Raw genomic sequence first — 15,408 nt, 5'->3', positions numbered from 1 at the left:
GACCGAAAACACTACCAAAAGGAAGCCAAACACTGTCACCCTTTACAACAAGACAAAGTGTGGCGTGGATGTGATGGACCAGATGGTTCGGGAGTACACTGTCCGCAAAGGAACACGGCGCTGGCCAGTTGCCGTGTTTTATAACATGATTGACATGGCAGCACTGAATGCACATGTGCTGTATCAAGAATGCACCGGGACGAAGGAAAGACGGGTGGACTTCCTGGTAGCCCTTGCAACCGAATTGGCTCACTCTCATGTAGCTGCGAAGAAGGAAAGAAAAGAACAGTTGCTTCGGACACAACCCTCCACACCGAGCCCTGGAAAAAGGGCCACGTGTCAGGTCAAACACAGATGCAAAAAAAATCAGGCCACTGTGCGATGTGTTCACTGCTACAGGTACACATGTGGTAAATGCAGGCGACAGATACCGTGGCAGTGCCAGGATTGTGAGTGATTGCTGAAAATGTTGTAATGTACTCACTCAATTTTTGTTATTATTTGTAAACATGTGTACAAACGGTTGGTTTTTTTTCTATTTTCATCAATAAATGTCAGCAACAAAGGACCTACATGTGTGTTGAGTTCTCCCTAAGATGGCATACTGAAACACTCCAAGTGTTTGCAAGTAAACCTGACAAGTTTGGGATCAAGTTTTGGGTGGCTTGCAACCTAAAATCCAAGTACATTTGCAATGTCTTCCCATATCTTGCTGGTACTATTGTACCAGTGCTCTGAATGGTGCCACAATGGACCACTGATCAACGACCACTGAACGACGGGGTGACGGGTTGCAGTGTTGCACTCACTTTTTATTATTATTAGTACATATGTGTACAAATGGTTGGTTTTTTGTACTGTAAGCAATGGGAAGGTCAAACAAAATCACAAATGCATGCATAGATACTAATTATAATTCCAGTATCTCCTCCTCTGTGTCAGAATAATGTCTGAAATATCTTACTTACTAACTACATCCACTTCCTTGCTTGAAATGAAAAAGGAAATAACATGAAATGAAACTACTGTTTTTATCAATAAATGTCAGCAACAAAGGACCTAGACTCATGTGTGTTGATTTCTCCACACTCACTGCGGATGAGGAGACTGCTTCTCCACCGAAAAAGAGAGCTTGTTTGGGGACTGAGACACTCATCTGCAGTGTGAACAAATTCAAATTGTGAGCAATGGGAAGGTCAAACAAAATCACAAATGCATGCATAGATACTAATTATAATTCCAGTATCTCCTCCTCTGTGTCAGAATAATGTCTGAAATATCTTACTTACTAACTACATCCACTTCCTTGCTTGAAATGAAAAAGGAAATAACATGAAATGAAACTACTGTTTTTATCAATAAATGTCAGCAACAAAGGACCTAGACTCATGTGTGTTGATTTCTCCACACTCACTGCGGATGAGGAGACTGCTTCTCCACCGAAAAAGAGAGCTTGTTTGGGGACTGAGACACTCATCTGCAGTGTGAACAAATTCAAATTGTGAGCAATGGGAAGGTCAAACAAAATCACAAATGCATGCATAGATACTAATTTTAATTCCAGTATCTCCTCCTCTGTGTCAGAATAATGTCTGAAATATCTTACTTACTAACTACATCCACTTCCTTGCTTGAAATGAAAAAGGAAATAACATGAAATGAAACTACTGTTTTTATCAATAAATGTCAGCAACAAAGGACCTAGACTCATGTGTGTTGATTTCTCCCCCAATCCCCTCCCTCCAGAATTCCTAGGTAACGACCCAATATACATATGAATGACTAGCCAATTTAGCTTCCACTTCCAGCATTTGACTGCTCTCCGGCTTTTAAAGGTAGAAACGCAAAATGATGACTCCGCGGGGGTCTAAGGTACTACCCCGAAATGACTGCTCTCCGGGGGTGTAAGTGTTAAATGTGGCACTAGAGAGTGTGTTTTAAGTGTTTGAGGGAGATGCTGTACGTGTTCTCATCTTATCTGCTTTGCCACAAATGGTTCTTTAAAACTTTCCTCAGGTTTGACAGCTAAAGGCTCCACACTAGAGCTGGTGGATTAGATTCAAATGTCTGATTATTCACTCTGAATTGTTCTTAGACACTACGATAGGTCATCCTACTAATTAGGTTGCTTTTGAAGGTAGCAATGTGATGTGCATCCAACTGAATTGAGGTGAATTGCAAATGTGAAAACGGTTGATTACATTTGCAAACAGCATATTCTATTAATATTAATTACAAGGCAGTGCATGCATGATGTTATGACTGGGAGCTGAGCCCCCTTAAAAGTTTGAACCTAGGATCACCCCTGCTCTATCTGCAGTACTTGCAGCGAATCCTCCACTGGCAGCAGAGCACTATTTTACTGTGGCATGCAGAGAATTTATCAGCCTTCTTAATGCTTAATTCTTAATTTCTCTCATCTTTCATGTCTGAGAAGAGCTGGCAGCACTTCATTAGAGAATATCTGATGCAACATCAAACATCAGTGAATTCTTATTCACTCTCAGCAAGGTTGACTTGATTTAATAAAAAGGATCTTGAACACTGGCAGCCAAGTAACAACGTAAAGTATCTCTAAATCCTATATAAAAATTTAGAGGTGGAACCGTGTGAATTGAAATTCTGGTGTAACGCACTGAAAAATGACTGTTGGTATTTCAACATTAAAAGTAATGCTTAAAGTTTACGTTGTATGAAATTACAGCTTCAAGGTATCTGAATGTTTATTGTCTTTTCAATCGAATTTGTTTTTCTCACGGTGTCAGGCACAGATTAATCCTCTTAACATTTCAAGAAGCATCCAAAAAAAAGTTGGCTAGAAGGAAGTCGATGCCTCCCACAGCAACAAAAGGTACATCAGCTGGAAATCTGAAAGGTCACGGAGTGCAGAAGTTTGCATTCAGCACAATAAAACCCTTTCTTATCACTCTGACCCCAGCTTTGGAGAAATGTAAAAACAAATCCACGAAAGCTATGTTTTGAAAAGTGTTAACTGTTGTTTTTAATATAATGCATAAATGACTTAAAAAGGACAAAAACACTGCTGCACTGGTCTAAATGCTTTTGGAAATATGAGGCAACTGCAAACATATTTTTCATCTTGACAAAGAATTGCAAACGTTCGCCCGAGTACACATATGTGATTAAACTCACTGGATGGGTGATGGCACCAAACGAAACGGCAAAAGCAAAGTGGCTTTGGGATTGGTGCTGGAGTGTGCTTTGGGGAAAAATTGTCTCAGAGAACAACCAGCCCTTTGCGCACCATCAAACATGGAACAGGTGCACAGGAGATGAAACTGCACAGGTCAGCGGAGGCTGAGAGAGGCTCCGTCATGCATCGCTTGTCTAATTGACAAAACAAACCTCCTGATGCGCATGTTTGACTTTGGCGGAGTATGAGCTCAGACTGTCGCCGTCACTCATCCTCTGTGACCTTACAGCAGGTTCACGTAAGGGTCTGTGTCCTTTTAACAAGAGCTAAAATAACTCCGTGTGACCGCAGGAGAGTCAGGATTAAAAATTAAAGAGACTCACAGATGCCACATCATATAGCAGTGTTAAAACATCACCCTCATCACGCAGACTTCACCTCCTGCCTCTGTTTTTCCTCTGTGTTTTTCTCTCTGTAGTGATAGGGCTCTATGATCATGTGTAGGCACACGAGGCTACTTTTGATGTTGCTGAGTGAAATCTGTTATTTAAAAACTACAAGTTAGCCTCATGAATCCACCACACAGCATAAAGGTAAATCACTGCATTAAAAAAAAGTTGATGTCGTTACTTAAGAATATAAAAGAATGACTATGCTACATTTAATAAATTGAATAACAGTCCCCATGAATCATTCTTGAGCTCATAGCCTTGGATATCTGCAGATTCTGTCTTTCAGTCTGTTCAGGCTATTAAAATCAGTCTGAAATATCTCATCGTTTAAGGCACAGTCTAACTAGACAAAGAGTATTTTATAATATGAGACGCAGAATGCTGATAATAATTCGTGTGTTTTCTATTCATTCAGCCCACATTCTGCAATGCCATGCTGCATAAAATGCTGTTGACCAGATCTCCAAACTCCCCATACCCCACAGGACCCACTGCAGTCACACAGGACACACCCACCCTAAAAACCCAAATATGAAAGAGTTGGGACACTGTGAAAAATGTAAAAGAATCTCATAAATACACATTTTATTCACAGCGGAACAAAGAAAGTACATCAAATATTTAAGCAGCATATGTGCTGTTTAAATATTTGATTTCAAAAATGTGGAGAAAGGGTTATTTTGCCACTGTGTAGCATGACCTCTCCTTTTAACAACAGTCTGCAAACATCTGGGAAATGAAGAGAACAGCTGCTGGATTTTTCAGAGATGAAAGTTGTCCCATTCTGGTCTGCTGTAGGATTCCAGCTGCTCATCAGTCCTGGGTCTTCTTGGTCATATTTTGTTGATTCATGATGCTCTAGATCAGGAGTGGGCAATTCCAGGCCTCGAGGGCCGGTGTCCTGCAGGTTTTAGATCTCACCCTGGGTCAACACACCTGAATCAAATGATTAATTCATCACCAGGCCTCTGGAGAACTATAAGACATGTTGGCTGTATCCCAATTCAGGGTCTGCAGCCTTAAAGGCCGCATTGTAAGGCCGATTACGTCACCGCGACGCGACGAAGGCTGTCCCAATTCGAAGGCTGCACGAAATGCGGCCCTCAAATGCGTCCTTCATTTCCCTGAATTGAGGACCGTTAAGGCTGCGTACTTTAAGGCTGCAGACCCTGAATTGGGATACAGCCGTTGAGGAGGTCATTTAGCCGTTTGAATCAGCTGTGTTGGACACATCTAAAACCTGCAGGACACCGGCCCTCGAGGCCTGGAGTTGCCCACCCCTGCTCTAGATGTTACTAACAGAAGTGTTTATTGCCTGGACTCTTCTACTATGAAACCTTGTTGTTGTAAACTGCAGTATGCAGTTTAGCATTGACTTGTCTTACTTGAAAAAAGCTTTGTCTGAATAGAAGCTTATTTGCTCTAACCCTGTAGGTACCTTTCAGCATTGATTGTGACCTTCCAGATGTAAGATCCTAATTCTATAGCCACTAATGCACCCACTTACTGTACCATCAGAGATTGAGTTTTTTGAACGGAGACAGTCAACCATTCACATCATCAGGTAACTTAAGCAGACTAATTGCATGTCTTTGGACGTTGTTGGATGGTAAGACGGTATGATGGCTCAGTTAAAAGAGAAATCTGGCTTTGAAAACAGAAAAGAGAGACAGGTGGAAATGAAACTCACAGCAAAGTCAGCATGACTGTCCTAGTGTGTCCTTTAAGGTGTCATAGATAAATACAACAAAATAAAATGACACAGCCAAGACAAAAACTGTGGTATTTTGTAAATATAATAATAAACGTGAATTCACTGTGTAATTCTGTAACTTTATTAGCAGCGTCCTCCTGAAATGCACCAACAGCACTGAGAGTAACATCCTCCTCTCTGCCCCTTAATGCTCTCTGGTCGCTATAGTAACGTGTAAATGTTTCTTTCAAAATAAGACACATGACTACAACACGGGAAAAGACCCAAGTTAATGATAAAAATCCCGAGAACCATAAATTTCACATCCGAGCCTCAACTCCCATGGCCCGGTAACAAACGACTCACGGTTGGTACCGCTGTACTATATCACTTACCTGCCGACATGCTGCCAGGCCACACAGGTCACGCCTCTGGCTCAGGGTCAGCTGGGGTATTTCAGTGTGCAGTTTGAATGTTCTCCATGTGTTTACGTGGATTCTCTCCGGGTGCTTCCTCCCCCAGTCCAAAGACGTGCAGTTAGTGGTTTTAGGTTAACTATTCTAAATTCCCCTTCGGTGGGAATGGTTGCCCGTCTCTCTGTGCTAGCCCTGTGACAGACTGGCCACCTGTCCACGATGTACCCCACCTCTCGCCCTTTGCAATTATTTATCTGAAATTGTTCCACATTTACTAGACAATGTTTTTGCAGACCAGAATGAACCTAATTAGTTTCAAGTTTACTTTCTAGCATTTTGTTGACTCTGTCACAACATTTTTGGAGACGTCCACATACGTGGACTAGAAACACATTGCATAACCAGCAAACCAGCACCATATATAGCACAACATCAGGTGATAAGGGATGGACAAATCTATCTATGTTAATGGTGAAATGAAGAGAAACTGTTTGTTTTTTTTTTTAATGAAATGTCATCTTGTTTTCTCTTTACCTCTCATCTTCATGTCACTTCTTTGTGCGCGGCTTTTAATGAGCACCCAACTTTTCTTTTCCTCAGAATAAAGGCCAAATGTTTGTTGTTTGTGAGATCTTGAAAGCTGAACTTACTTCTAAACAAAGTCTCTCATTATTGCCTGGATGGCTGCATCTTCTCATACAGTTCATAACCTGTCCCATTAGCCACTTCGTGCGGTGTCTTGTTCTCCCCCTTTTCTGTCTTCAGCTAAAGAAACCGATAAGATGAGATGAGAAGAGAATGTGTGACTCAGCTGCCATTGAGTCATAGACGCCACAGACGACAGCTGACTTTGAAAACAAGGAAAACAAAGAAATTTCAGCACACCTATCCAACAATGAGATTCATGTTTTCATATCAGCTGTGGATGAAAACTGGACTTTCATCTTCAGTGATTTTTTTCTCCTTTTAATTCCAAAATTAATCTAATTTATCCTGAAGAAACAGCTGGAAGTATATTGCTGCAGAAATTAAACAGATATGCCCACTGGCTATATCATTCTGTCATCCCTGGAGCTAGTCAGCAGCACTGGCCTGCTGATATATTAGTCTGATAAAGAGCTTTAATTAAAAATCAGATTCTGACGCATCACTGTTGGCTGCATGATGAATCTGAGGTCATTTATTTTGATAGCTGATCAATATTTTGAACGAGTCCTGATTTTATGATCAAACTATGAAATTAATTTCATGGCACTTTTGCACATGAAGTATGGTTAACCAAAGTAAAGAATAGACACGGTTATGTTTTACTTCTGCTCCATGATAAAAGTGATATATTAAAGATAAACCAGGACGTTCAAGTCATAAGGACTGGAACATCACCAGTGCTAAGTGTCAATTTCATGGGTGTGGGGCAATCCTATAAAAGATCAGGTATAACTAAGGTTGCAAAATTATGGCCAAATTGATGGTCCAATTATTTTGATCAATATTGTGATGACGATTCATTCATTTTAGTGGCAAAGACGTTTTTCATTGCAATTTCAAAATAATAATCTGAGTACCACATCACTCTATTAGAGCACTTCGCTCTCACACTGCAGGCTTACTTGTTGTTCTAGAGTATTTAAAAGTAGAATGGGAGGCAGAGCCTTCAGTTTTCAGGCCCCTCTTCTGTGAAACCAGCTCCCAGTTTGGATTCAGGAGACAGACACCCATTCTAGTTTTAAGATTGGACTTCAAACTTTCCGTTTTGATAAAGGTTATAGTTAGGGCTGGATCAGGGGACCCTGAATCCTCCCTCAGTTATGCCGTGAAAGGCCTAAGCTGCTGGGGATTCCCACTCACCATTTTTCACTCACTATGTCTTTATAAACCTTTCTGAATTGAATTATTAGTTATTATTAATCCCTGGTTCTCTTCCACAGCATGTCTTCTTCTGCCCCCCCCCTCCCCTCCAAACTGGTTGCGGCAGATGGCCGCCCCTCTCTGAGCCTGCCAGAGGTGTCTTCCCGTTAAAAGGAAATCTTTCCTTCCTGCTGTTGGTAAGTTCTTAATAATATGGGATCATCTGATTGTTGTGGTTTTCTCGTATTATTGTCTTTACCTTACAATATAAATGGCCTTGAGGTGACTGTTGTTGTGATTTGATGCTATATAAATAAAACTGAACTGAAATTGAATTGAATTGAGCTAAATTCAGTGCGGCTATTAGAAGAAAAAAAAACCCCAGTGATTCTAAAAATTATCAACAATGATCTCATAAAAACAAAAAAGGAATTAAAAAGTTTCAGTTTTTCATTAAAATTTTCTTAAAATTACAAATTGGATTGTTATTTATTTGGCAAAAGCCAAACTGAGTTCATGTTTTGGGGGATTTTTTGTAAAACTGTAAATCTGACAATTAAGGGATAACAAGAACAATATTTCTCAAACTCAAGCGATCATATTGTAAATACTATTATATTTCTTTTTATTTACTGTGCTAATTGCCTTCTTTTTACTTTATATTTTATACTTTTACTAGGTTTACTATGGTTATTATGTTACTATGCTGCTTCTTGTTTTATTGCTGCTGGCCTCTGTGAGCTACCAAATAAATTTCGTTGTATAACTACAATGATAATAAAGTTCTTTATCTCTTTCGATTGAAGAACTTTCACCACCATTCTGGTTGATTAACCAGCATAAAAAAAACATTTTGTTAATTACCAAAACTGTTAATGTGTGGCATAACCCATTGGGAGGTGGTTTAATAAATTCATTTAGCACTCTAATAAAAAAAAAAACCTGTTTTAATAAGATGTTTTTCTGGCTTAAATGCACCTTATAGAAGTTAAATGTAGTGCTTCCATTGTAACTGCAGTATAGATGTAAATACACTTGTAAAGCTGTCCTAACACATATGCATATGATTTATTCTTGGTTAACTTAACTTGATCTAAAACCAAAGTACTTCCAAACAGTTGATGATGAGCTGCTTCAAGGGACAAGCTCTTCACCTTAATGTATTTGTTGTATATCTGCAAGCAAGATGCAGAGAATAGAAGGCACTGATTTACAAAGTACTCAATTTGCCTTGGGAAATTTGGTTTGAGGAACATGGGAAAAAAATTTCTGCCACCCTCAAAAACATTTTTGAGTAAAATGCAACTGAACTATATAAACTCAAAGGTTAATATATTCAAATAATTAACTATTAAGGGAAATGTCTACCAATCTGTCATGATCCTGGGTCTTATGACCCAGTGTTTTGAGTTTTAGTTCATTTTGATGTTTTAGTTTATGTAAGCCCTTCAGGTTCCTAAGTTCATTTGTTATCATGCTTAAGTGTTTCTAGTTCTTATTATTTCCCCCTCGTGTTTCCAACTATGGTAAATCTCCCCTGCTCTTCATGTGTTTCATGTCTGTGTCTTACATTGTGAAGTTTGGGTTGTCATGTCTACGTCTCATTATGTTTCCTGTTTTATTGTGAAGAGGTCTGGTGTTTCTGTGTTAATCGTGTTCAGTTTTACTCTTCCCCTGTGGCGTTGTTATGTTCATGTTGATCTACTGTTCCTTTCTGTTCCATGTTTCAGATCCCTATGTTCTGTCTCCCCCAGTCTGTTAAGTTCACATGTCTTGAGTTCCGTCAGTGTGTTTCCTGTTTTACTTTCACAGTCTGTTCTATGTTAATGTTTCTAGTTTTGCTTCCCTTGCCTCGTCCTGCTTAATTACTCTCAGCTGTGCTCTCCTCCTGTGGCTCATTCCCCCTCGTTATCCCTCAGTGTATTTAAGCCCCATGTTTCTCTTTGTCAGTGTTGCGTCCTCCATCATAGCTGTGTGATTTTTCCCTGTGGCTCCTTGTGCTTTAGTTTTTCCAGTTTAGTTTATTTTGTATTGTTTTTCGTGTCCCACTCCACGCCAGCAATAAAGCTGTGTTTTTTGAGTTTACCTTTTGTCTCTGAGTTTGCGTTTGGGTCCTACTTTTGCCTGCACACAGCCGTACTGTGACACAATCAAGTAGATCTCATTTGACCATTTGACTTTGTGCTTTATGTGATAAAGCGACATGAAAAAAAATCACATGTAATTAAATTAGGTAAAGTCGGGAATTTGGGCAGAAGGTGTTTTTTTGTGTTTTGTTTTTTTTTTCACTGCGGAAGAAAAATAAATTAATGCAATTCCTTGATTCAACAGTCTAAAGGTCATGGCTAAATCAGACACAGCTGTGAGTTCAGGCCGGTTAGAAAGTAATGTGGACCAACACCTAACGAATAACACAGTGTGTCTGAAATTCTTTTGGAGTTCAAGGCCACGATTTCTGGAAAATGTGAGCATCGGAGAAAAAGGTCTCAAGAGAGGCTCAAGGAAAACTGAGTGTTGACTCTGGCAGACTCTCAGAGCCACCATATACAATGAAGGTATTTTTTTAAAAAGCACAGGGGTGTCTGAACTGTGCTGTTTCCACAGAGATTTGAACATTAAACAATCTCTCTTGGTACTGTTAGTGCCCTTCTTTACTTTATGGCAAAAGTCTGATGTTCTAGTTTTGAACTTTTCCATGGCCAACACTTTGGAAAAAGTGGGCAATTTTTTTTCCTTCTTCTGGAAATCAATGGCTCAAAGACATCAATGAAGCAGCAGTCTTTGCACATTTAAACCTGCACCTACACCATAGTCAGTCTTACACAACAAGCAGGTTTCCCTGTTTATAACGAGGACCATTTTTTCCAAAATCAGCTTGTGAATAACTGTTCATCCAGTATTGTTTTGATGTCTGTAAAGAAGCCCAGCATAGCATGCCCAGTTCACTGATTTTGCCAGCAGTCTGAGCGAGTTTTATCAAATGCAGATTTTCAGAAAGGATAGATCCAAAGAGATGGGCTTATTTTCAAAGTTAGAAGAGCTGTTTGATTTTCCATGGGTCCATCAATTTGCACAGCAGTCTTCGGAGCAGTGAAACGGGCTGTCCATGCATCGCTGCACTTTCACATGTATTTGTGTAGGACATGTACAGTGTTCGAAATTAAGAGAGGAACCGGCTGCCATGCCGGTTAAATCTATTTTAAACAGCAGATTTGATTAGAAAGGCCACAGTTTTGAGATTATAATCCCCAAAGGCCACAGTGGAAAAAACATGTGGTTTCTCTGGAAATATAGAGTATGAGGTTAAGAAACCACGTGTCTTCAGACTGCTGTTTCTTTCTTCTTTTTTTAAATCCAATCTGCTGCTCTATGTTTATCCATGGAGAATAGCACAGGATTTTCCCTCCTGGAACTCTACAGAGCCCAATACTGGAAAAATCTTGTTTTAACATGACCGGGAATAATATTTAGACAGGCACATGCACAAATGCAAACACCAAAGATCAAGTCCATGAAAGCACAGAGCAAATAAAGATGACAACTGAGTGGCAGTCCACTTTTCTCTGGAGGTTTTACTGTTTTTTTTATTTTATCTGAAAACAACCAGAGCTATAAGTAAGCTAACTACAGGCAGTTTTTATTTATATATTTTAAAGTTGCTTCTCACTAACTAGATGTACAGCCTGAGAATGCATCTAATAAAAAAGTTACAGATTCTCTATCTCTGTCTGCACATAAGATTTTATCATAAAGTACCATGAACATAGCCCAGAGGGCAGGGCAAGGGCCAGCTTCAGACCCACATCTACTGCTTCTCATTACTGAGGGCAGAGAGGACAACTGGAAAGTTGCTTTTTGCTAAAGCATATGTTAGGCCTGGATCAGGTGACCCTCAATCACCTGATCCATGGTTGTTGTTCTCAGAAACTGCTGAATGACTGGGCTTTTCTCTAAGATTTAAAGAGGATGGTCTAAAAAAGAGAAAATATCCAGGGAGTAGCAGTTCTCTAGGTTAGAATGCCTTGATAATTATAGAGGTCAAAGGGTGATTGCCAGAATAACTCAAATGACCAGTAGTTAGAACTGATGTATGCAGATGAGCTTTCCTCAACACACAACATGTCAAATCTTGAAGCAGATGGGCTCCAGCAGCAGAAGACCACACCAGGTGCCACTCCCAAAGAACAGGAAACTGAGGCTCCCCGAAATGGGACAATAGAAGATTGTAAAAACTTTTCTGGATCTGATAAGTTTAAATTTCAACTGCAATTTCTGTGTTAGATTGTCAGAATTTGGCATGAACGCTTGGTTCCATCCTGCCTTGTATCAACAATTCAGGTTGTTGTTGGTGTAATGGTAAAGGTCTGGTACTCTATAGGAGCACATAAATTGCTGTCTTAATACAAGCCTCATTCACACATAAGCTTTTTAATCTAACATGCACATTTAAATGTTAGAGGGACAATGGGGGTCAGGAACTAGTATGTTAACATGCAGATTGTCACGGACCCGGCTCTGGGGACTCGGGGTCCGTGGGCAGTGGGGACTGTGACTGTTATTGTTGTTGTTGTTGTTATTATTATTATTATTATTATTATTATTATTATTATTATTATTATTATTATTATTATTATTATTTGGTGTGTTGTCTGCACTGCCCCTATGCACATCTGTATGTAGGCAGGTATGTGTGTGTTTTGCCTTTCTGCTGTGGCCAAGTTACAGGCACCTTCAGCCCTGGGGGCGTGGTCTAACTTGAGGGCTGGCCACACCCGAAGTCCTGGCCGCACACCTGCTCCTCATCTGGGCTCGTCGGGGGAGCTATTTAGATGAGCGATGGAGCTTCCACCGACGCGGGATTATTGCGTTTGACTACACGTCAGTCTTCAAACAAGTCAAGTGTGAGTGTATGCCTGCCTCTATTGTTTTCCCCTCAGGAGGAGTGTGGGACGAGAAGGAGCAGTAAGCACGGGGAGTGCAGGGACACTGGGGCAGAGAGCACTACACGGGGACTTTTGGGAAGAAGACACTACACGGGAGTCTGGGAAACTGGGGATTTATTGTTGTTTACTTCACCACCTTGTAAATAAACACTGTTGCACTGAAGAGTCCGGCGTTTGGGTCCTATTTCCCCATCTCCCCACGGTCTGCCAGCCAGACCGTGACACAGATTGTGTCTGCCATTCTACAATATACCCAACGTGGGACTCAAACCCACGACCCTGAGATTAAGAGTCTCATGCTCTACCAGCTGAGTTAGCTGGGTGCCACAAAGAAACAGTAGTGTGAGCAACAATTCCATGGCACATTTTGGGCCTCTTAAATGTGACTTTTCGCTAAACTGCACAGCCTACCTTAACATTCTCACTGACCACATCTATCCCTCTGTGATCACGGCGTACCATCTTCTTGTGGCTGCTTCCAGCAGGATAACACACCATGTCACAAAACTCAACTCAAACTGGTTTCTTGAACATGACAGTGAGTTCACTGTACTCAGGTGGCCACCACAGAGCCAGGAGAGCACCTATAGGATGTGGTGAAATGGGAGATTCACATCATGCATGTGGAGCCGACAAAGCAGAAACTGTGTAATGCTGTTATGTCAACATGAACAGAAATCTGAGCAGTTCTGAATGCAATAGGTGGGTCTGAATCCGGTGCTGTCAAAATTTAATTGTGTCTAGTCAGTGTTGGTCTCTCAGTCAGTGTACACCTTCCATGACATACAGTAGAAAAAATAATTCAACACGACAATGTGTGAAGTCTCATAACTGCATGCTAACTGCAATTTGCTTGACCACTCTATTACAATATATCACTGTTACTATTTTGAATGCAGAAAAGCCTAACTTGAATTCATGGAGCGTTTTAGCAACTTTAAGCAAATTGTTTTGTTATTGTTATTTTCAGATTCAGCAGACAGTCCTGCACAGCAAACACAAGCTTATCACCAAACATCAAAGTTAACAAATTACTGCTGAACAGAATGCAGCACAATTGGTTAAAAAGCCAAATTTCTTCTCAGGAGTAAATGGATACGAAAGAAAAAGAGAAGTAGTTCTGTTAGATCTTTGCACAGACTGTCCTGTAATTATATAATGGAAAATGTCCTCCTGTTTTTTTGTGGTGAACCCACTGTAAAAATAGTTAATTTCTACAGTAGATGTAGTAAAAAAAATAGGAACTTTCTGTCATGTAATTGTTCATCAGTTACAACTCTATTACTTTTACTGCAGTGTTGTATGACTAGCTATTGGGGATGTAGAACATAGTAAAAGTCTAAAATTGATATCTTCCTTTACAACTTCCAAAACCATCCAGTGGACATGATTGGAGTTTTTGGTATATTCTGGCTCCCGGGCCTTATGTTTGACACCACTGTCTTAAATTACATGTGCACACCTACATTTTAATCTTTGCCTTTTGCTCTGAAGCATTAGTTCTTACTGTTCACAGACACACACTACACAAACGTATTATGAATCTGTTTTAATTTCATCTGGTGACATTTACATAATACACAAATTCTCTTGTAACTCAGCTGAATGTAAAAAAATGAAAACGCACACTCCGATGCTTATCCCATGGAAAGACAAGAAATGTACCCAGATTAGGGATGCAGATGTGTCCAACTTGAGTGTGACAGTGAAAGCAGTGACATTCACACATACACAGTCCTACATGGGAAGTGTGAAAAGGCTGATTAATAGCTTAATAGGATTTTATACCAGCGCTGTGAGCCGGGTAACAGGTTTCACTGTATCACAGGGAAATATGATAATAATGTGAGGATGGAGCGGATGAGGCCAGATATAAATTCATACCCCTGAAATGACGACTAAATTCTGCCACGCAAGACCATTATGAATGATGTACAGCGGCATGTGTGGAAAAAGGTTTTTATGTATCACAAGTAACTTATGTGCCTGTGGACTGCTGACGAACTTTATTACACCTGAGTGATTCTAGTCCGGCTTATAAACCTCAGCATTAGTCAAAGGTGAGCAGTCTTTCAAAGAACTTTTCACACATTTATCACTTCCCCCTGTAGATTGACCTCGACATTTAATCAGCAATTTGAGAAACATGGAAGAACTCTGCTGAGGATTAACTGTGGTAATTTGATCAGTATCAGTTTCTGGAAAGGAATGACATTTTCTAAGTGACAGCAGAGCAAGCAGCTGTAAAACACAGAGCTCTCAGGTGTAATACCCCATCAAATGCTTCTTCTGAAGTCAGTCGAGACTTAATATTCAAGTTAAGCCTGAAATATGACAAAATAATTCTTCCTTCGGTTAAATTAGCTGGAAACCAAGATTTGTTCTATAATGTAGATATTAAAGTCTATGAGTTCAAAAAGACTCGGGAGCTTTAACATAGAAACATCTATGTGAACAAATTTAAAGATAACAAAAAATCTATCTAAAGAATTATAACCCAAACAAAAACAACTCATCTCCCTACCTAACAAACAGAAAAACACCAGGGGAATATATGCTACCAACACGGCCACATATAGCTGTAAGCAAGTGCAGCTGGTTGGAATGAGAGGAAGATGGATGAAGCCTCTTGCCAAGAGAATCCGTCATCCTGGCTACTTATATAGAAAGTTGTTATCAACCTGCAGCAAATCACCTGCAATCATGGTGCAAGTTGATGTAGCATTCATACGGAGGGCACAATAGGCAGCACTCGGAACATAAAAACCAAAGAAAAAGGCACTATTTTACCCTTCGATATTGGTCGCCGCAACATGCTAGACCAGTCACTTCTTTTTATGCCCGCAGCTAAGAAGCAGCTGCAGTATTATCCTGAACCATAGGTGTCACCACTCAGACCATA

At 40.1% G+C, this 15,408-nt stretch overlaps 1 non-coding gene across 1 annotated transcript; it reads right to left on the bottom strand.

Moving 5' to 3' along the window:
- Positions 1 to 12,756: 12,756 nt before the first annotated feature.
- Positions 12,757 to 12,829, bottom strand: trnak-cuu (transfer RNA lysine (anticodon CUU)). The gene has a single exon. It is a non-coding gene; the product is annotated as a tRNA-Lys (tRNA).
- Between the last annotated feature and the right edge of the window lie 2,579 nt (positions 12,830 to 15,408).

This window comes from Aulonocara sp. 'chitande type north' Nkhata Bay, linkage group LG3 (assembly GCF_057382095.1).
Source record: "Aulonocara sp. 'chitande type north' Nkhata Bay isolate Kocher_YH1m ecotype deep benthic linkage group LG3, A_spYH_male_GT1.1, whole genome shotgun sequence".
Classification (NCBI taxonomy): domain Eukaryota; kingdom Metazoa; phylum Chordata; class Actinopteri; order Cichliformes; family Cichlidae; genus Aulonocara; species Aulonocara sp. 'chitande type north' Nkhata Bay.
Note: the sequence above shows the minus strand (reverse complement) of the source record. Positions and strands in the feature narration are given on the sequence as shown.